General features: G+C 39.4%; 1 long non-coding RNA gene across 1 annotated transcript; it reads left to right on the forward strand.

Moving 5' to 3' along the window:
- Positions 1-12,872: 12,872 nt before the first annotated feature.
- On the forward strand, positions 12,873-21,897 carry LOC148783834 (uncharacterized). Its single transcript, XR_016047018.1, has 2 exons — positions 12,873-13,195; positions 21,705-21,897. It is a non-coding gene; the product is annotated as an uncharacterized LOC148783834 (long non-coding RNA).
- Positions 21,898-23,290: the final 1,393 nt, after the last annotated feature.

Consider the following 23,290-nt stretch of genomic DNA (forward strand, 5'->3'; position numbering starts at 1 on the left):
CTTATATATAATTGGGATAAAACATGGGTCTACGCCCAAAAAATACGTAGAATTGAAGATAATTACAATTTAATTGAATTAAAAGTAATTCTAAAAATGGGTGCAAAAGGACTGTTTTGCCTCTACCTAATAATGTATGGAATTCTAGAACAGTTCCTGTTGCTGCCTGAGAATTTGCGTGATCTTCCATGACTGATCCGAGGTTGTTCTGATGGCCGTTTGATTGAAAGATGATTATTTTCTTGTGGGGCTCGGCATGGCAATCGGTTTGATATCAACTTCGAGCCATGAATCATGTTTTCAAGCCATGATCATGAAACTTGAAATTTGCTTGAATCTTGAAAACTTTGGATCAATTATGTGTTCGTTCCTTGATGTTTTTTCGTGATTTCTTCGCTGAATCAGGCTAAACATGCCGTCACGATCATGTTGTAACATACGTAGCTCGATTTCGTGTCTGGACGAAGATTTGATCGTCTTGAGTTTTTGACCGGAATCTTGAAATCCGGTTGTCGGAATTTACAACAGCTTTGACGCCTCTATGTGTGAAATCCAACCGCTCATCATACGCAAGGTTCGGACCATAGATGACACAGACCTTACGCACATAACGTAATTGGTTTCGTACCGATCAGGTATGCGAGCGTCTTGATTTGGCTCCGAAGTACGACATGCTGCTGAATTTCTGCAACTTTCTTCACGGATCAACGAATTCTCTCTAGTTTTTCTCCTTGCTCGGGCATTGTCATGGAGCGTACCACCTATCGAAACGCTCATCTCGATGAGATGAACACGCTCACCAAATTTGAGTACGATCTAACTAGGATCAAGTGAGATATATGCCCCAAAAGTCACTGCCCGTGACTCTAAAAACAACTACCTTTAATGGTGTTTTGGTGGCATGAGGCCTACCCCTTTTCGATATTTTACCCATAACTTTGTCCTGGAGTGCCCGATTAAGCCAAAACTTGATCCATAGGGGTTTTCAACCATGCCAGATCCAATAATGGTAGTCACACAGCTGTTTGACATATCGAAAATATAGTTCTAGTTATAGGGTCTATTTCAATGTGCTAAAGGGCAATTTTTTCGCAATTGTTTCTTTGTGTTCACTGTCTTAGACATGTTTGATCGCAATGAAACTTTGCAGGTGGCCTTTTAGAGTACTAATGAAGATCTTGACCAATTATGGGACAATTATGAGACTGTCAAAATTTCCACTATTTTGTAGGCTTTATTGACCTGTTTCCTTATTGATTCTGCATCAAGGACCAAGTTGCTGAAAAATGGGTTCAAATACCCATGAGCCATGGAGTTCCATCTTTCGCCTTATGGAGTCATAGTTGTCCCCTAATTCTCAGGGAAGTCTGCTTCTCCATCTGAACCTTTTAATGGTTTTAACCATTATTTTTTTATCCCCAAGGGAGTCGAATTTCTATATACGAACCTATTCCCCAAGGAGTATCACCTACATGGAAACCCACCTAGTGGTCTATGTGCACGACCCTAAACTACTTGGTCCAAACTATATGAACTTAAACTGTAGTGGGTCTAGTTGCATGACCTTAACTGCATGGTCTTAGTTGCATGACTTTCAACTACATAACCACGATCCAAGCGATATGACCTTAAACCATAGTGCGCATCATGATCGCATGACTTTAAACTACTTTGCTCAGGTCCAGGAGGCATGAACTTAAGCACGTCCCCACACATGCGCACACGCCCTTTACATGTATCTTCATGCACACCTTCCCTAACAGACCCGTTCGTGTGAGCGCACCACCTTCATCATTTCCTCAGTGAATCCATTCACTTCATCATTGTTATTCATCATTCCCCATTGAGTCCCACCCATGCTCACAAAATGGCGAACCATCACTCCATCCATACTCGTCGTGAACTAGTGGGTCACCACTTTTCATCTTCCATTCATACATCTTCCACCTTTCATAGGTAGCCTCGTGCCATCTTCCCAAAGTGAGTCAAAACCACCACCTCACTCACTCCATAGCCTCTACAGACTGCCATCCATCCCCACCATGGTGCAGTTGTAGGACCCTAAACTATAATGAACATCTTGACCACATGATGTTAAAAGGCTTCGCACATGTCCCGAAGGGATGACCTTAAACACGCTTTCACAAAAAAAAAAGGATAAAATAACGGGCATGGTGTACCTGGATAAGGGAATTCCATGGGTTAAATTGACAGATGGGCATGGTCACAAAACCATAAGTAAAAGAGTTCCGTGAAAACAAAATATTGAGTACAGTGAAACCCCCAAAAGGGTACCGTGAGCAAAATCGGATGAAAAGGGTGGACATGGCCACAAGGTCATGGGTAAAAGAGCCCAAAAATAAAAGAGGTTGGTGAAAATCGTCTTTACGATGCCACTTCCCCAGTCCAGGTGAAAACTCGCAAAGGGTGCTTGGACCAATAAAGCAGGTTGACGCAACATCACAGCCTCAGCTAGCACCCAATTGCCAAACATGCACAATTCTGACTAATAAGGTCCACACAAAATCCTCAACTATCAGGATCCAATCAACAACACAAGATGGCGCACCTGGGAGTGAGAGCCTCACAAGATCTCCCAAACACCAAAATCAGAAAGAGTCCTTGAGGGTGAGGACGATGACCGTAAGATCCGTCCAAAATAAAAAGGATTCCTTGAGGGTAGGGGCGACGAACAATAGATCCCTCAAAATAAAAAAGAGTCCTCGAGGTTAGGGGCGATGAACAATAGATCCTTCAAAATCAAAAAGAGTTTTTGAGGGTGAGGACGATAGCCGAAAGATCCCTCCAAAATGATAAAGACGCTCATGAAAGTAAGAAACTGACAAAGCCACGGTAGAACCTACTAGAGACTTCATGATGATGCCTCGCCATGAGGTCGCCTCGCCAAAATCCCTCCCTTGCCAACAGGCCTAGACTTTTGGGACATGCCAACAAAAAGCCCCTGACTGGACCCGACAGAATGAGGGCCCACAGAGGTACCTTGATTGTCAAAAGCAAACCTGATGTAGCAGCAAACAATGCCGACCAAAGGCTTATAGCACGTGGCTGTCAGATAGGCCTGATTTTGACCAACGAGGCCCACACAAAATCCTCAACTACCAGAATCACAAATAGTCCCTTGAAGGTGAGGACTTCTACAAGATCCCTCAAAGTCTCTTCTCCCCCTAAAGTCTCCACAGATGGACCTGTACATTACATCTAAATGTCTGAGCATCCTTGTTACAACAGTGCGTGGATCTCCTTAGCGTTCACGTGGTCCTGTGGCTAGGAAGAAAAAAGAAATAAAGCTAGAGGAAATTTTTTCAATGTTGCCCTTCTCACTTCTCTTGAAGCACAACATTCGGTGGGACATGCCATTTGTAGACATTTTTTAGCACCATGGGTCCTTGATGCGGAATAAAAAGAGAAGTCGGTCAATAAAGCCTGACAGACAATGGAAATTTTGACAGTCTCAAGATGGCCCCAGAACATGTCAAGATCTTTATAAGGACTCCAAAAAGTCTTCTACCAAGTTTCGTCGCTTTTCAACATCTCTAAGGTAGTGTAGACTGAGAAACAATTGCGAAATCTTCGTCCGGGCACGAAATCTAGCAGCATTTGTTGCCACGTGACCGTGACGGCATGCTAAGTGCAATACAACAAAGAAATCAAGAAGAAACATTAAGGAATGAGCAAACTATCGATCTAAAGTTTGCCAGATTCATCCAAATTTCAAGTCACATAATCGTGGCTTAAAACCACGATCTATGGATCGTAGTTGGTATCAAATCGATCGCTATACCAAGCCCTACAAGGACGCTAGAGCAACTTCAGATCATTCATGAAAGATCATGCACGTTCTAGGGCAGCAGTAGTGACTGTTCTAGAATTTCCCCAATTGTTATGACGAGGAAAATCAGTCATTTTGCACCCTATTTTTTTATTTTATTTTATTTAATTCAATTAAATCTTAATTTTCAGCAGTTAGGTTTAATTTTGATCAATCCACCCATGTTTGGGCACAACTCTATACATATCACGTATTACCATTGTATAAGGACAAAACTTTGCTTAATAAAATTTCCATTTCTTCTTATTGTTGGGTCAAGTTTTGAGAGAGACAGGAAGGAGAAAGAAAATTTAGGTCAGTACCCTTGGGCTTAAGGTAAATCTCTCTCTCTCTTCTCTTATTTCCTCTCTTCTTCTTTTTCTTCTCCTTCGTCTAAGGTTTCCTCAAAGGCCATGCACGGTAGTGGTAGTGTCGTGCATGTCTCTTTCTTTCTTTCCTTTCTTGTGGTTTCGCAGGTTATGCTTGGCGATGGCAGCTCCATGCGTGAGTTTCTTTCCCCCTCTCTTCAGTCGTCTCTATCTCTCAATGAAGTTCGCAGACGACGCTGTTCATCGCTGTCCGCAGGTGTATCCTCAGTGTCCCGCGTAAGCGCAGATAACGATGCCTATTGTCGCCCATAGGGGTCTCATCCTATTGCGCGCCTATCGCAGACGGCGATGTTTATCGCCTCTGGTGAAGGGTTGCGGCAATACATATCACCGTCCGTAGGCTTCTCTTGCGTCCCACGCCTATTGCAGACGGTGATGCTTATCGTCTTCAGCGAAAGGTTACGGCGATGCCTATCGCCATCCGTGAGCTTCTCTCTTATGCCCTGTGCCTATCGTAGACGACGATGCCTATCGTTGCTTGCGAAGGATCGCGGTGCTGCTTATCGCCGTCCGCAGGCTTCTTTTGTGCACTCGGTGCCTATCGTCATCTGCGAGCTTCTTTTGTGCGCTCGGTGCCTATCGTCATCTGCGAGCTTCTTTTGTGCGCTCGGTGCCTATCACCGTCTGCAGGCTTCTCTCACGTCCCCCGCTTATCGTCGCGCACTTCACAAGAAGCTATCGCAGCCCTCCGAGGGATGTGCTGCCTTCTCATGTTGCTAATGGCGATGCCTAATATCGGCTAAAGTTCACTGCCTCCCCCTTTCGACGTGAGGAGTAGTGTCCCGCACGGTCCAGGGGCCGCGATACTGTTACTCCACGGCCGTGGGTGGCGTTCTTAATGTCGTCGGGTCCCTTCCTCTTCACACGCCTTCTTTTGGTTCTCTTTTCTTCTCTTTTCTCCTCATTCTTGCTTGACTAAAGGACAAACTCAGTCTAGCACTGTCATAGCGGTCTGACTGTCGAGCAGTATTATTGTCATGCTAGTCTTGAGTACCATGCTCATCTTGCTTCCACACCAAATTTGGATAGTCATGTCGACTTTGGTTTCGAGTAGTATTGCCGTCGTGCCAGTCTAAGTTACTGTGCCTGTCTTGCTACCATTTCGAGTAGGTCACTGTATTGGTCCAACTATCATGCCAAGTATTTTTCTCATTTCTCTCTTTATTTAAATCCCCTTCTTCATTACCCTAATTTCTCACCTTCTTTGCCATATGAATGTGCATTGCCCTACGACAAGGGTGGGTCCTTCGCCGCACTTGTCTTACAAGTTAAGCATGATAGTGTTGTGCAGAAATCAAGGAGATTGTAGGTTAAGAGAGACGATTTCGAACCAGCTGAAGCAGCTGGGGGGCTTTTCACCGTGATCTAAGAGGGCACCCCCCGAGTAAGCCCGAGTAAGTCACGGATCCAGGTGAGGTTGGTCCCCACCTCACGAATAAAATTTCTCTCACACTAATTGGGCATAGACCCTTGTTCTGTAAACAACGTTCCCGAGAGAGTGATCTCAGGTCCTGAGTCTTCTGAACCCGAGACACGTGTCACCTGATCACCTAGATTCAGGAGGCGAGATCGAGGCATCTGACCACTCAAACCAACCCAACATGACCCATGATCCATAATCAATCATTGAAACTCATAACTGGCATAAGAACACTAGCCAATATATATAGGAATCACGAATGTAGGGTGTAGCTTATAGGTTCCCCCTCAAGAGTATATCACATGGGTAATGATGACTACATACACATATCACCATAGTTCATGGGGACTCTCTCTTATGCACATGTATGCTATCCTCCTGGGCCTGCTTATCAAAATATAATTATTATGTATACATGCCATGCGATAGTTATTGAGGATTTGGCCCTTGCCCTCATAGTCTTCCAATTTCACATAAGAGACTACCATCCTATTGACTAACAAATATGACCCATGGGCATCTCTCCAACCTAAATGACGGGTGAACCTACTGTTGGGATTATGGCCTTTTCAAAACCTTGACACCATTATTTTGGAGCAGATATTCACGGTACAAGTGAACATGAACATTATGACTTGTCGGGTCTTCGTACATTGCGATACGGAATGGAACTCTATAGAGTTATTGTTTACGATGAAAATCTGAAAGATCTTTTGATGAAGATCTCTCGAATTTTAACACCTTAAACTAATTAAAAGATGTAAATAAAGTGGTAGAGAAAGTGGGGCAGATCGAATTCATATTTGAGGCCAGATTTACCCAGAAATGAGTAGATCTACTCTCAGATCTGTGGCAGAGCCAGCATGATCCAGAACATTAAAATATGATTTTTAAGACAAGTTAAAAGATCAAAAATAAATAAAAGAACAAAAAAATTAAAAGAATAAGAAAGAGAGAGGAAGAAATAAACCAAACAAGGTCGGATGGCTCGAGATTCCCAAGCCTTCGAGGGCTTGCCCGTATTAGAACTGGTCCCTTTTGCCTCTCTGATTCGGATGTTGACTAGCAGTTCTCTAGTGTAAAGGGTTAGATATAGGGTTGTTGTGCCTTAATTCTAGTTTTTATTTAGGTTTTTTGTGTCCTAGGTCTAGGTTTTTTTAGTCTTGGGGGTCTGGAGGAGAATTTCATTGGTTTTCTAAAGATTTTCTGATCTATAGAGGTTGAATATGAATTTTGAACTTTCTCTACATTTTTGGGATTTTTCCTAAATTTTTCGAAATTTTCTAAGGGTTTTTCCTCTTTTTGGTATTTTTGGGTAATTTTTCTAATTTTAAAAATTTCCAAGGTTTTTTTTGGTTTCTTTTTCTCGCTTCTTTTGGGTTAGGGAGATGGGGTATTTATAAGATTCAATTGGTGATTTTTCCTAATTTTTTAGAGTTTTTTTGGAATTTTTTGGATTTATCTTGAAGTTTTACCCTTATGTAATTAAAGAAAATGCATTTACTGCATCATAAGATGTATTGCTTACATCATCAGCCCACGTATGGGCCTGTCGGGCCATTAGAAACTGGCCCGAGGCCCGACATTCGGGTCTCACAAGGACTAAATTGTCATTTATGATAACGTTTTATCCATAGGTCCGATTCAGGCGATTCTTAAACCGTTGGAAAGCTCTTGGGCTCTACTTCAAATTAAGATAGGATTTGGATAGTTTTGGGGTAATTAAATTGGGTATACTAGGATAATATAGTCATAAGGGTTCAAAAAACTATAGAATTTGCCAAATTTAAAATGAGTGTCTACAGTTACCCCTTTTTGGTACTCCCTATCCTTAAAGGGACATGTGAGTGGCAAAAAAGTAGACACTTTGGCATTCCCTGTCCTTCGAGGGGTAGATGAACGTCAATGATAGAGCAGATATCTTAAATTTCTTCCTAAGGTCATGTGGTCAGGGAGCACACAAACTATCCCTCCAAGTCATTGCGCTTACCAAGCTCACCCATGTAGGGCATTTTTCCTTCTAGGGATTTCAATGTGAGATGTCAATGATTTACACAAGCTTGAAACTTGAGTTGGATTTTCTAGCCATGCTACTTAACTTCAGGGGTTTTCGTAGTTTGAATTTTTAACCCTGACATTATCTTTGATCTCCTTAGGGTTTTCTTAAGGTTGTCTATAAGAAGAGGCTTTCCATAGGAAGAGACTTGTTTGGCCAAATCCGAAGTGAGAGATGAGACAGCAACGTGGCAATCGCGACAGCGTGGTAATCATCATATATGGGTGTCCAAGCTCTTTCGTTTTTTTAAGACTTTTTTAGAATTTTTTTGAAAGTAGGGGGAGATTTGAAATAGAACCCCGAGCAAGGACATGTTATGATTTTAACAAAGAAATTATAGTTTTTGGAAAACACATGACATATAGTGAAAATTTTGAAAAGAGAAAGATATTTTGAAAAACAAGGTTGGTTAACAATTTTAACTCCTGAAACCATAGAGCCCTCTAAGAAGTTTAGCGTCATGCAGTGATCGACCATACACCCAACCCTTTTACGTCAATATGGGGATAGACGGAATCCATCGAACAGGGTGGTTGTGCCTTGGATACACCCGACCTTTTTGTGTCGTATAAGGCTAGACGGTATCTGTCTCTACTCTTTTACGTTGCACGAGTTTGACGTTTTTCCATTGAACAGGGTGGTTGTGCCCTGGATGCACCCTACATTTCACGTCATTTGGGGATAGACGGTACCTGCCTCGGCTCTTTTACATTGCATGTGTTTGAGGTTTTTCCATCGAACAAGGTGTGCCCTGGATACACCCGACCTTTCACGTCATACGGGGATAGATGGTATCTGCCTCGACTCTTTTACGTCGCACGAGTTTGACGTTTTTCCATTAAAACAGGGTGCTTGTGCGTTGGAAACACCCGACCTTTCACATCATACCGGAATAGACGGTACGTCTCAACTCTTTTACGTCGCACAAGTTTGACGTCTTTCCATTAAATAGGGTGGTTGTGCTCTGAATGCACCCGACCTTTCACGTCATGTGGGGATAGACGATACTTGCCTCGGTTCTTTTACATCGCACAAGTTTGACTTATTTCTATTGAAACAGGGTGGTTGTGCCCAGAATACACCCGACCTTTCAAGGGGTAGATGATATATGCCTTGGCTCGTTTACGTCGCACAAGTTTGACGTATTTCCTGTCTCGGCTCTTTAACGTCAAACGAGTTTGACGTTTTTTCTGTCTTGGCTCTTTAATGTCGCACGAGTTTGATGGTTTTCCTGTCTCGGCTCTTTAACGTTGCACGAGTTTGACGTTTTTTTCGTGTCTCGGCTCTTTAACATCGCACGAGTTTGACGTATTTTTCTTATCTCGGCTCTTTAACATCGCACGCGTTTGACGCTTATCTTGTCTCGGCTCTTTTACATTGCACAAGTTTGATGTTTATCCTGTCTTGGCTCTTTTATGTCGCACGAGTTTGATGTTTTTTTGAATTGGACTTTGGGACATCATACGCACACACGGTGATGAGCTTGCCTCATTTCGCATCAAGGGATCCAGTCGAGAGAAAAACGCTCTCAGACTAGCCAATATCATCATTGACGAGGTTCACCCATCTCCGATATGTGGTAGTTGGTAGTTATACTCATACAACTATGGAGTGCCTGGATAATTTCAAACTTTCATAATAGGCGTAGGAAGTTGGCTTCGAGAACGATGCTAGATAGACTAAAAGTTTACCTCTTTTAGTGATGGAGGAAGTCCTTTCTAAAAGGGTTTTAGAAATGGAGGGTTTTAACGATCAGATTGGAAAAATGTTTTTAAAAGGGATGGGCCTTACAGTTTTGCCACCTGTGGCCCCTTTGATGGTCATTTTCTTTACTTTAGTTTACCCAAAGATGATGAAAGGATTTCCTTGTGAGATTGTGAGAACTCAAAAGTCTCGAAGTTGTCTTTTTACCTTTGAAGCTTTCATCTTATGCTCCGCGGGTCAATGAAGAGTTATCTGGATTCTTGCTGAGCTTTCATCTTGGAGAGGTCCTAATGTTCTTCTAGGATTCGTCGAAGTCACTTCAGTTTTCTATTCTTTTCACGCTCCTGCATCTTTCTAAGTTAGTTCTGTTGGGAACCTGCAGGGCTTAGGAGGAGTCTTCGTCCTCAAGGTCTGCTTGTGCCGTATTGTTAGAACTTGTAAGTACTTGTTTGTACTCGAGTGTTTTTGAATCAAAAGCTCCTTCTTAGAGTTTTTCTTTTTTTTTTTACTCGTAATGCCCTTTCAAGTTTTGATGCCTTTTTAGGTTTTCACCACTCTTTTGAGCCTATTATGGGTAATATTTTCTGAGATACATCGCATTGATGGGGTCGTTGAGCTCGCACCCCTCCTGATTCTTGATCTTGTAAGAATTACCTGCGTGCACTAGGGTGACCACGAATCTCCCCTCCCAATTAGGTTTGAACTTGCCTAAAGGGTGTGGGTTCGCAGGAGTGTGGAAGATTTTCTTAAGTACCATGTCCCCTTCCTTGAACTGTTGAGGAACAACTTTACGTTGGTATGCCCTCTCGATTCTACGCAGGTAAGCAACAATATGTGTTGCTCGTAGTCGTCTTTCATCCAAATTAACGAGGGCAGCGATTCGTGCTTTGATCTTTTGTTCCCCATCCGAATCTTTATGAATAAGCACTTGGAAAGATGATATCTCAACTTCAATGGGTAACACTGCTTCCATTCCATATACCAATGAGTACGGGATCATACCAGTAGGAGTCTTCTATGTTGTCCAGTAGGCCCATAGCGCGTCATTCAGCTTTTCTTACCAATCTTTGCCACCTCTATTATTCTGTCTATAATTATGAGAAGTCCTTTGTTTGTAGCCTCTGCTTGTCAATTTTCTTGAGGGTAGTAAGGTGTAGAGAATTTTTGAGTTATTCCAAACTTTTTGCACACCTTAGAGACCTTTTCATTTTTGAGATTGGATCTATTATCAGTAATGATTGACTTAGGAACACCGAACCTGGATACAATATTGTTCTTTATGAAAAGGCAATATATTGTCCCTCAATTTTAACAAATGATACGGCCTCTACCCATTTGGTGAAGTATTCTGTAGCTGTTAATATAAAACGGTGACCGTTTGAGGCTTTTAGTGATACCATTCCGATGATATTATATGGGTGAATGGTGAGTTTATGAGGAGAAAATCCTAAAGATGCCAATTACAAATCTATATTAAAAAATGGTAAGTAGCTGAATCTAAGCTATGCAAGGTTTGAGAGAATAGTTCATTATGGTGAAGAGCTTCCTAAGAAGGCAGCCATGGCTATGAATGGGTGACCATGGTTCTCTCTCTAAATTTGGGGATTTTTAGGTATTGTTAAATTTTGGGATTTTGATTGAAGTTTAGCTTCCTACAATTTTATTCATGTCTATTATAAGTTAAATTTGGGGATTTTTTATTGAAGTTAGAGTTAAGTCTCTTATTTCAAAGGGTGATGGGTTCTCTCTCTTTCTCTCTATCATATGCTTTTTTGTAATCTATTTTTCCCCAATCTAATGTTTGTTAAATTTTGGGATTTTATATACAACTAGTTTCTCTGTAAGATCCTAATCTATTTTTCCCCACTCTAATGGGTTTTTTTTTTCTATGTAAGATCCTAATCTGTAGTTTGTCTCTGTAATGTTAAATTTGGGATTTACTTTTTTTCTGAACGATCTTATTTTTTTCTCCCAGTCTAATACAGTTAATTTCTCTCTGTAAAGTTAAATTTAGGGATCTAATGCTGGTAGTTTCTCTTTCTAATGTTAAATTTGGTTGTTTTCATTTTTTTTTTGTTTTTTGCTGAACGGTGATTTTCTTCCCCCAAAAAAGAAATGTTTGTTAGTAGGTACAAAATAGAAATTTCATAAAAGAAAAACACGTTATTTAACTTATAAAAAAAAAAAACAGATTATTTATAGCAACGTTTTTTTTAACACTTTTTTTTGGTAGTTGAAAAAAAATGTGCTTTAAACTTCTCTTTGAAAAAAACGTGTTTTTTTGCGAATATATTGAAAAATACACCGATTAAAACGTTTTTCATAAAACGACAATCTTTTCAAAAAATCGTCTTTAAATCGGCGATTTGTTAAGTATGATCTAGTCTTGCATGTGATTAAAATACACCCAACAAAAGGGCCTCGAATATTGTGAGCATGGGAGATTCCCAAAAGACATGTTAGAGCATGGGAGATTCCCAAAAGGCATGTTAAGCTGAGTGATTTGGGTGGCTTCACTGACATTACCTATCCTCACCATTAAGGCCATGCATGCCTCGTTATCTTCAACCATTCCCTCTTTTCCAAGAGGTTCACGTTAATAGTGGGAGGATGACCACCAAATCCCCGTTCTTCATCACTTCTCCCTATATCATCTTTGCATTTCCGGTCTATATAAATCTACCGATGGCGAAGGTTCATTTCCTTATTTCAACCCTCATATCCTTAAGCATGACTACTCCTACCTTCCCCCGGTGCCTATCCATCTCGCTTAACCTTGAAATGACTGCTGTTATGTGGGGTGATGAGGACCATACCATAGACATTCTCCCGGCTATCTCCGATCGTGAGAGTAGCCAAAACATCCCGTTGGCTTCCATTTCCTGAGCCTGGCCGCTTCTTCTGATGGAGAAGCCCTTGAGAATGAACTTCCTGAGGCAGCATTATAGGCTGGCCCGATGAAGGACCCAAAGTCCCGAGAGATTGCTTGCCTCTAGGAACTGGTGACAAGGTTCCGTCGTGAGCCGGAATACCACCAAAATATGTCTGATTTCTATCGGGGAGAGGTCGAACATATCAAGGAGACCCTGGCCTGTGTTAAGAGGTAGCTGGCTTGTCATAAGATTGATGCGCTTCAGGGAGTGATGCCTTAAACGGTGAGCTATTCTCTTTTTATTTTATTTATTTATTTATTTTTATTTTTATGAACTACAAGGGCTTCGTCTCAAACTTATATCAATAAAACTCCTGTTATGCTCAATATAATGTCTCAAGTTGCTCTGCGTTTCGGCTTAATCATTTTGCATTATCTTCCCTTTAACGGATATATGCTCCCTTACATTCACCGCAGGTTTACGTTATCTATTCCCCGTTCATAACCTTTTTTAACGAATTGTAAGGGCATTCAGGGCTTGAAGGCGAGGAAGCCAAACGTCACACCTCTTTTAAACTCCCATCTCTTCATATCCTTTACTCATTCTCCACTTGGGCTTAACCCTCTGCAACTCCGGTAACTTATCATCTTCTCAGCGAGCACCTCGATTTTCAACCAGCTTTTATGATTTCCACTTCCGTTATTTCGATATCACAGGAACACCCTCTATTGGCTGTGTTTTCAAAACTCTCATCATTACTGCATAAAAAAAGATTCCGACCAATCTTTCGACTTCCCTATCCAGTATCCGGCAACTTCCGTGTTCTGAAGAGCATCAATCTAATCCCCCCACAAGTAAAGCCTACGGTTGTCAAGCTTTCGGCATTCCATCATTAAGGCTCAAATCAGGAACTCGATATACAGAGTGAGTTCCTTTTCCCCCAAAATTTATTTCAGAATTTCTCCATATTCTAGCACATTTTATTCTATATTTTCTTCTTATCACTTGTCATTTGCACTGATCCTGGCTCCTGAGCATCTGCTCACAACAGGGAAAAGGTACAATGATATTTGGCCCATCCCGCCCTCTTGCTCTAAGTCGATGCTCTGGGGTTATGCCCCTGACTTTGGCTTTCATCAATTGGACGCATGGGATTTTTGGGATTCAATAATGCATGCGGAAGCTATCCAAATGTTTTAAAAATCTATAAGGGTTTCTTCAAGATTTGGCTAGGCTTTATGTGAAGTGTCGATTTAGAAATCAGAGTTCTCTTGATCTTCCATAACTTGCATCAGCTTGAAATTGAATGCCCCATGCGTTTGATTATCAGGTCTTGAATCCTCCTCATTATTGATGTTGGATCCCACCTTCCGCCGGTTTGATTCCTAAAGCGAATTTTGGGCTTTTAACCTTAGGTCTTGAGTTATCTAGCGTAGATTAAAAGGTTACCGACTTTTGCATTTGAACCAATCTAGAGTTCTAGGCTCCGTCGCTCAAGGCATTTGAACCAATCTAGAGTTCTAGACTCCATCCCTCAAGCCTGTACGAGCATCAGATTAAGGACCTTGGGTTGCATGTGAGAGATATGGTTTTAAGGATTGAACCTTGTCTTGAGCTGGGCGTAGGTCAAGAACTTTAAGCTATATGGGAAATGTATAAAACTAAAAATCGAACCCTATCCTGAGCCATGAAGGCATCGGCCGTAGGCTAATAACCTTAAGCCATATAGAAAATGGATGGGACTAAGGATTGAACCTCGTCCTAAGCCACAAAGGCATTGGGCTTATTTTAAGAACCTTAAGCCTATAGGAAATGGATGAGACTAAGAACTGAGCCTTGTTTTGAGCCATGAAAGCATCGGGCGTAGGTTAGGAACCTTAAGCCATACAAGAAATGTATGGGATTATGGATCAAACTTCGTCCTAAGACGCGAAGGCATGGGGCATAGGTTAAGAACCTTAAGCCATATAAGAAATGGATAAGACTAAGGATTGAACCTCGCATGAGTTGCGAAGGCATCGGGCATAGGTTAAGAACCTTAAGCCATATAAGAAATGGATGAGACTAATGACCGAACCTTGTCTTGAGCCTCGAAGGCTTCAGACGGAGGTTAAGAACCTTAAGCTATATAGGAAATGAATGACACTAAGGATCAAATCTCATCCTAAGCTGCCAAGGCATCGGGCCTAAGTTAGGAACCTTAAGCCCTATAAAAAATGTATAGGACTAAGGATCGAACCCCCTTTTGAGAGGTGAAGGCATCAAACATAGGTCAGAAACCTTAAGCCATATAAAAAATGTATGTGCACCGAGGATTTGATAGGGAACCTTTCTCTTTTCAAGCATCATGCGCATTTTCGAAGGAAGGGGAAAATTGGAGGAAGCAATGCACGGGCATCTCATTGCCCCGACACCAACCTATATACTAAAACAATGGCCTTTATCATGAGAACCTCACAAAACTTTCACATATCAACTTTCTAGTGGAGTCCGTTGACCTCGGGGAATTCACTCATCATTCTTTCCGTGGCCTTCCCCGGTAAAAATTAATGTTACAGACTTCACCCTGGCAATTTGAATAAAATAACATCAAGGCATGACTTCACCCTTACAATTTGAATACAATAAAAACAATTTCGCCTTAGTACATACAACTTCTGACCTTCATAGTTTAATAGTGATTTGAATACAATAATTTGGAGTTACCCATAGTTCAATAGAACAAAATGTTAAGTTGCCCCACAACTCTCATCGTTTGGGGCCTCAAAAAGAGAAACAACATATGCTCAAGATTTTGAACCAAATCATAAAAAAACTATGTGCAATATGAACTATGATCAAACTCAAACAAGAATCAATATGGACTAGTTGCAAATAAATAATTTGAAGCAAGTCACTAACCAAAGGCATTAACAAAACCAAAAGGTCCTTCATTGCAAAAATTTGGAGCATCCAGGACACTCCAATTTTATATTATTTTTTATACATTAACCTTTATACAAAAACAAAAGAAACATACGCGGCCTATGTTTCTCGACACCTTGGGTTGTACTATTTTGTTCTTGCTCTACCAATCGTCGCTTTGCCTCCACAAGCATAGGCACGGGGTCACCTCTAATGCTTCGAAAGGGCCAAGCAAGGGGACCTTGTCTGCCTCCTCATTTGTGTCCTTGCCTATCTCCTCCTCATTTTTCTCCTCGACTGCGTGCACCTCCTGGATAGACAACTCTCGAACCCTCGACGGGCAGCTATTACGTGCTTTTGAGTGATGGGTCCCATTTATCTGAAGCAAATGTAGAAATGAAGTGTTGCAACATGCATTGTACCCTGTTAATTTGCAAAGGAGAAAACTATTATAAAAGGCGTATGTCACATGCCATAAAAAATTAACTATAAAATAAATCAAAAGGAATAAACAACATTTTCTTACCATGCTTAACATGTCGGCGTATCCTCTCGGGGTGAATATTATATGTATTGGACGTGTAGGGTCCCAAGTCATCGGTCTAGACACCCTTGAGTACCATTGCATGTACTCTACGGAGGGCACCCCACCCTAAGTGTCTTTGGGATCATCATCCCCAACCCCACACCGACCCCCATTCCTAGTCCAGTAACCGTATCGATCCTCCCATCTTTGGATTTGCGGGGCTAGCTACTGGACCCATGAAGCCACATGCCTACCACACCTATCTCGTCGTTCCCATCTCTCTAGATTCAGAAAACTATCAGTCGGTCCCATCTCTTTAGATTTAAAAAACTGTCGAAGCACTCGCTCTGACATATAGTGTTCTGCAATGTTATCATAAATAAGAAAAATACTGCACATTGTAGAGGTCAAAGCATCACTAGATGCTTCCCAATCATCCTACTACATTTGGCCACTATTTGGATCCATTATATATGGCTGCCACTGAACCTACAAATGTTGTTCAAGGCTCTCAAGTATAATGTGGAACCCACCAATAATCATACAAATAATTCAATTTTTGTATTAGGTGTATTTTATTCATTTGCACTTTTCCACCAACAGAATTAAAAATTGTGATAAATTACTTGTCGTTGTGCTAACCTTATTGGGATCTATGAGGTCGAGCCCTTGATAGTAGTAGGCAACATTGCGTGAAGGGCTTCTATTTTTAAGGGGATGTCTCCATGGCTTTGTTTGTGGCTCGCCCACTCTAACCTGTCAGTCCTCATCAATAGACTGCAAAGTAAAAAAAAATACTCAAATGCCCAATTCTGCAAAATAAATTAATAACAAAAAATGTAATAAGTATATCGACCTAATTGGTTTTAGAAATGAAAATCACATAAAAATATTGTCACACTGATGCACAACTATCTATGCACAATTACCTGATAAAATGTTATTGACCTGCTAAAGTGTTGGTTCTTGGTGATAACAAGCTTATGAAGAGAGCGGAATAAAAAGGCTTGTTCTACAGTACCCCATGCATATCACCTTGCTCTATCAATATCTTCGAAGAGCTTCAAATACCTTGTGGGCACCTTGTTGCCCTTCGAGTCTGCAAAAATTGTGCTCCCACCTGCATGCACCTCTCAACCACATCATCGGTAGCATTTCTTGGCATTATCATGAATTTGTCTTTGAACCAATTAAATTTGATAGTCACTAATTTATGAAGTGAACCACCGGGAGAAGCTCTAAGCTCTTTATATATAGTAGTGATAGGGTAGGTAATCCTCTATAATGATGGGGTCCCTGATCACATTGAGCCATCATATTTGCCAAACATTGTATAGCATAGGCATCATCTCACCAATATGATCGTTAAAGTGTGTTGTATTGGTCTTGGACCGCCATCTTGCCGCCATTGCAAAGATTAGGTTGTGGTCGATCTTCCATGGGCGTAGATTTACAAGGGGCAATAACCCTGCTCTAGCAACAAGGTCCCTTTGTGCCAGTGTGAAGACCCTAGACCATCTCCGGACGTTATTTCATCTCTCGTCAATATAAATACTTTTCCTCTCCAGTCAATATTTCCAAAAGTTTGATCAGTCATTTATCATTTATCAAGATAGTGTTGATCAAGTAGGGAGGTATTATCAAGTTCTTGTAAACTACCTTACCAGTCCTTCCCAAACATCGTTAGAGATGTGCCGCCTCTGCAAATACAGGTCTTGAGGCTCAGCTCCTGCTCGGTGGGCCATAATATATATTTTACATTGTAGCAAACTTGTTTTTCAGTAAGCATATTTCAGGAAGGAACTTATATTGCACTCAGATGATATTCATATAAGTTAATGATATGAAGACCCATTCATATAAGTTAACCTGACATAATTAACCAATTGTCATAATATGGAGACCCATTCATAAGGAACTTATATTATACTTAGATAATATGGAGACCTTCATATAGGTTATTCCAAGCACTTGAATTGCATCCCTTTTATCTAATGCATTACATTGTGGGCTTATGAATAATTTAATTAAGGGAATGTCCATTCGAGTAAATGTTTATTTCACTTTACTCTCATCACCAAGGGATGAAATCAAACAATTTCATTTGAAACCACCAAAACCCTAGACCAATGCAACAAAAAAATCTGAAAAAACCACAAATTAAATTTTTTTTTTATGTACCAAAACAACAATCATAGAGAGGGAGAGAATGAAGAGAGAAAGAGGGAGAGAGTCACAAAGTGGAAAAAAAAAGGATGTTAATACTTATCTATTAAGAGGGCGAGGCAAAAAATATCTTTGCCTCTGCTTCTCTTCTTCTTCGTGATGGAGAGAGAGATATACAGGTCTCTGTCTTTGGCGACAGGGAGAGGGAGTGAAAGAGGGGGAGAAGTAAAGTTAGAGAGAGAAACAGGGAAGGAAATTTACAGAGAGGGAGCGAGAGCAAGTGTGAAGATTGGGAGTTTTAGGGCTAAGGATCGGTAAGCATTGGATCGCTAGCAAACTTGGCCAAAAAAAAAAAAAAATCTAGGTTCCCGTTTAGCGATGTATTTTCATATCAAATTGTACGTAAATTTTCCTACATAATAACATTCTCTTATCAAAGAACTTTAGATAAACATTAATTGAATTCAAACTTAGAGAGGGATGACCATCAACTTTTAGATAAATATTAATTGAACTCGAACTTAGAGTGGGATGGCCATCAACTCAAAACACATGCCCTTTATTATAGTTATTACCTATGGGCTTTATTTATAAACAGTTCACAAACTACCTCAATAACAAGTTACATGAATAACCCTTTATTTAGAAGAAGTATTCATTTTCACTACCATTTGTCCTTACCTCTACAAAGTCACATATTGTTGTCCTTGTTTTTTTTTTTTTTTTATTCCCTTCATTGGTTCCTGTACATGTCATGTTCCTCGGATTATTCACAAGTGGTATTCAAGCTTTGATTTTTACAACTTTAGCCGTGGCATATATAGGCAAATACATGAAGCGTCATTATTGAGTAACTTTCAAAATCAATCACAATCAAAATAATCATTTTTTAAAAATAAAGTGAGATTAACTACAAATGACACCACAACGTAAGAGATAACAACTAGGTCTCACAAGACTCCAAACCGGTACGCTTTTATATCAACATTGAACAAAATTTCAGGTATCTCAAAGAATGTTCTCTGATTTGGCAGTTGCTCGAAACCGAGAGAGAGAGAGAGAGAGAGGGGTTGATACCAGTATCGAACTCTGAAGAATGGGGGACCAATGCCTCTATGCATGTAAAAAGGGTAAGGGAAGGAAGGTCCTATGGCATTGTGCCATGGGGATATGCTTGTACCAACAGCATATCCAAGAAACCTTTGTTTCCATTTCTCCATTAATGTCCACCTTTCCACCCTGCCTATGCATATATATCACACTCGCTCACTAATAGTAACAGTTATAGTAAAGAAGATATGTGGAGGTCAGGAGCAAGAATGAGAGTGCAGTTCTCCTTTGGCAGACACTCAATCCACTTAGCCAAGCCAATGTGGTTTAGGCCCTGCCAAAGGAGAATTGCCCTGCCATTCGCCTTCACACTCATTAAACACATGCAGCACAAGTCCTTGGACCTATGCAATGATAAATTGCAGGTTTGCTACATTTATATGAGTACAGCGAAGCTCTAACAGGTTTTAAGGTGCGTGTTCCGCTGTTTTCCCAGGCGAATGGATAAACAAAGTTATTTTGTTCTTTTTATTGAAGAGAGCATTTTTATAATTAAATATGAAAATATATTTTAAGGTTATCACAAAGATTTTCAATAATGAAACCATATTTCTCGACACTATTTGAAGGTGTGTTTTATTTTGATTGTTTAGAGCTTCGGTTCTATACAAACTGCACCAAGAAATAGTTTATCTAGAGGCTGTAAAGAAACAAATTAGAGCCCACCTCAAAATTTTCACTAAAAGAGGTTGTTTTAATACCTAAATATCTTTAAAAATTCATCAAGACCCATGGACAGGAGAAAAAAATAGATTTCAAGTTTTAGAAATTGTGTATTTTTGGACCATCAATTTTCGAGATTTTCAAGTTCTCATAGATTAGCTCGATCTATAATATTTTTTAAGCTTTAAATTTTATAATTAAAAATAAAAATATATTTTAAAGTTATCACAAAGATTTTCAATATTGAAACCACATTTCTCAACACCATTCGAAAGTATTACTTTGATTGTTTAGAGCCTGGGCTCTATACAAACCGCACCCTTATTAAAACAAGGGAAGAGCGAGATATTAGATTGCAGTGGAAGGCAATGTAACCTTTTAAATAAGGTGGTCACAAAAATGGTTCGATATCCCTCAAGCAAATACACCCCCAAATGAAGATACATACAATAATAGGTTTGATGACCAAAGTTTGGATTTAGATTCCTTTCAATCTAGTGAAGTGATTGATTGTAACTTTTGCATGCTAAATGCATTCATTAAATTTTTTCCATTTCGAACCCAGTGTTTAATTTTGAGGTACGTAACTAAAAAATAAATGGTTTTGTTTTGCCCTTTAATTTTTAGTTAAAAAGTTAATTATTCTTTTAAGTTTTCAATGATCAATAAACCGTTTTATATGATGTTTGTGAGAACTATCACCCCTCTCAATTTTAACTTTCCTGGTAATGGTGTGATAGCCACACCTCGCGTTCTCTATAGGTGTCATACCATACTGCTTCTTTAATTGGAACCATTCCTAGCAAAATTAATTCCTCCAAATTTTGGTGGTTGAATTGTATATTATTTGTGGACTCACTTCATTGAGTGAATGTAATTGAAAGGTAAGTCCGTCCTAATACATTCCCATACGAGTAGTTAGTCAGTATCATTGTTCGCAAAATCGCTCGATCTAACAGCTAACCGTCCAGTTAGATCGGAAGTGGGCAATTCCGATTTTGCGAGGTTAGGATAACCGGTATTAAAAAAAAAAAAAATTAAAAAAATGTATATAAACTTTCAAAAATAAGAAATTTGATTTATAATATATTTTTAAATATTCTTTACATTATGGTAAAGTTAAAAAATTGTTTTGGTCATTAAGACTCACTTTTATATTTTTCCATCTTTTTTTGAAAATTTAAAAAATAGCCTTTAGAAAATATAAAATGCGTGAAAATACATTTTTTTTTTATCAATTTTCAACTTCATTTGAATGTGTTTTGTTTTAATCATTCTTTATATATTTTTTATATTTTAGTAGATTTTTTTTGTATTTCTTTTTATTTTTTTTAACACTTTTTTGTCCGCTTAAACCACTTCCAGGCCCATGTTTGGTTAAACCACTTCCAGGCCCATGTCCAATTCTGTTCCAGTTCGATTTTGCAAACACCACGACCATGTCCGGTTCTGTTCCAGTTCGATTTTGCAAACACCACTCAGTACACTGGGAAGTTTTTCATTGAGTCTATTCAATTTGACAGCCAAACTATTGGGTCTCTGCCTCCAACTATTCAAGATTTGAATTGAAGTTCCTTTTTTTAGTGGTAACAACATGAAAATTTGAGCCTATTTGGTTGAAATATTTTATTTCTTAGGATATTTCTGTAATTTTTATGGGCTATATACAAGCTTTTTCAGCCTATGTGATCCGCCAATTTTGATTTTATTGGTGAATTATTAACTCAACATACTTGGAGTTCAAGCTGCCAAATGGGTGTGTACCGTAGCGTTTACCAAGTCATTCTCTTCAATTTACATTTATCAAACATAATTTGGATTTTTTGTACCTCAAGTTTTCAAATTTTCCCCCCCCTGATAGGTCTTGAGTTGTCAAAAAGATTCATTCTCCATTTTATAAAAAATAATGGAAAATGTCTCTTGTACTTGTATCTAATCTCTTCTGTATATTTTTTTCGGTTTGACTATGGTATTATTCATGCATGAGAGAGAAATAAATCAAGAAGAGTACCTCAATGTTTTTTCTTTTATTTTCTGTCTAATTTTTCATGGTTTTGCATACAGGTTAATTCAAGTTATTCCACTTGGGCTGCTTACTGAGAAGAAAACGTTCGAGTTGGATAATACAAAACCGACTAGTTTTAGATATGATGTATCTTTTTCTTGATATTACACCGAATGAGGTGCTCCTCAACTGTACATTGTCAAACTTGTATCACAATTATCTTATGAAATTATGTAGTATATATTCCGAATTTTTTATTGCGTATCTTTCATGCTTTGGCTCTCTCATTCTCTCTCTCGCTCTTTGTCTCTCTCTCTTTGGTGGATTATTATGAAAGTATCTTCAAATCTTCTATATGCGTGTGTTGGATCTATGAAAGTATGTTTGAATTTGTTTTGCCTCAGTCTCTCTTCCTCTCTCTCCACTAGCATTCTTGTGCACCACTCCCTCTTGAAATTTTGGATTGTAAATTACAAATCTAAATGTGGTAACAAACACCTATTTCGAGTGTTAATGAAACCCATGCCATACAAAGTTTTCAAATTGATTTTTTTAAGAAAGAATTGATATTCTTGAATCCATGAGCTAGAATAAACATATCATGTCCCAAACGAAAATTGATTCATGGGGGCTGGACCACATTTCTATATATGCGGTCCAGAAGTGTAAATCATCATCTTAAAGATGGAAGCAAGTCGGTGGTCTATCTACAAACAATAGAAACTAATGGTCCAAATGTTTTCTTAATAGAATTATCATTTCTAGTTTTTAAAATTCATTTATTTTTTCATATCCATGATCTCCATATTAGAGATTGCATTTTCTTAAAAATTGAGTCATTTGAGTCCAAAAATCCATCTTAAAATAAATATTTAAGAAGCGCTGTATTTCTACATGTGCGGGCTTAGCCCGCATGCTAGCCGCATCCTATCCCAAAAGAAGCACTTGGTCATTTACCCATGAATAAAAAAGGATTCGATATTCACATTGGAAATGTTTACAAAATACATCATCAGATTGTTTGATAAGCTGCAAACTCCAAGTCACATACTGATTACATTGATCAAAATTTCACCACAGAAAATAACATCTTCCATAGCCCATAGAGAGAGAAATATGTTTCCCTTATCATTTGAGAAATACTTGATTTCAAGTAACAATGGAAGAGTGAAGTTGTGATGTATAACTCCCATGTAGCAATGAGGTACATGACTTCAAGCATCAAAAAGTGCATGACCCTATGTGTATTCATTCCATGCCTCCAAAAATGGGAATGCCACCATACATCATTAAATGTGTATACTTTATTGATGAAAAAGCATCAAAAAAGTGCATGACCCTATGCATCATTAAAAGTGTATACTTTCCATGCTCCTAAGAAAGGGCATGCCACCATACAACATTAAATGTGCATGTCTTCAATGCATCAAAAATTTGTTATTGCACATTCACTGATCGCCACGGTCATGAACCCACTCTAAGGCATAAAAAAACTCCTCCCTGCATTGCAAATAGTCAGAGAGTTAGGTGCAAATCAAATGCATATGATATACTCCAAAAGTCCATGAGATGAAAATAACCACTCAGTTTCCTACATTCTCACCTTGTGTTCTATTCCTGACCATTATATTCTAAGCCCAAGTCT

Source organism: Amborella trichopoda, chromosome 1 (genome assembly GCF_054954075.1).
Source record: "Amborella trichopoda isolate Santa Cruz 75 chromosome 1, AtrichopodaSantaCruz75HAP2 v2.0, whole genome shotgun sequence".
Classification (NCBI taxonomy): Eukaryota; Viridiplantae; Streptophyta; class Magnoliopsida; order Amborellales; family Amborellaceae; genus Amborella; species Amborella trichopoda.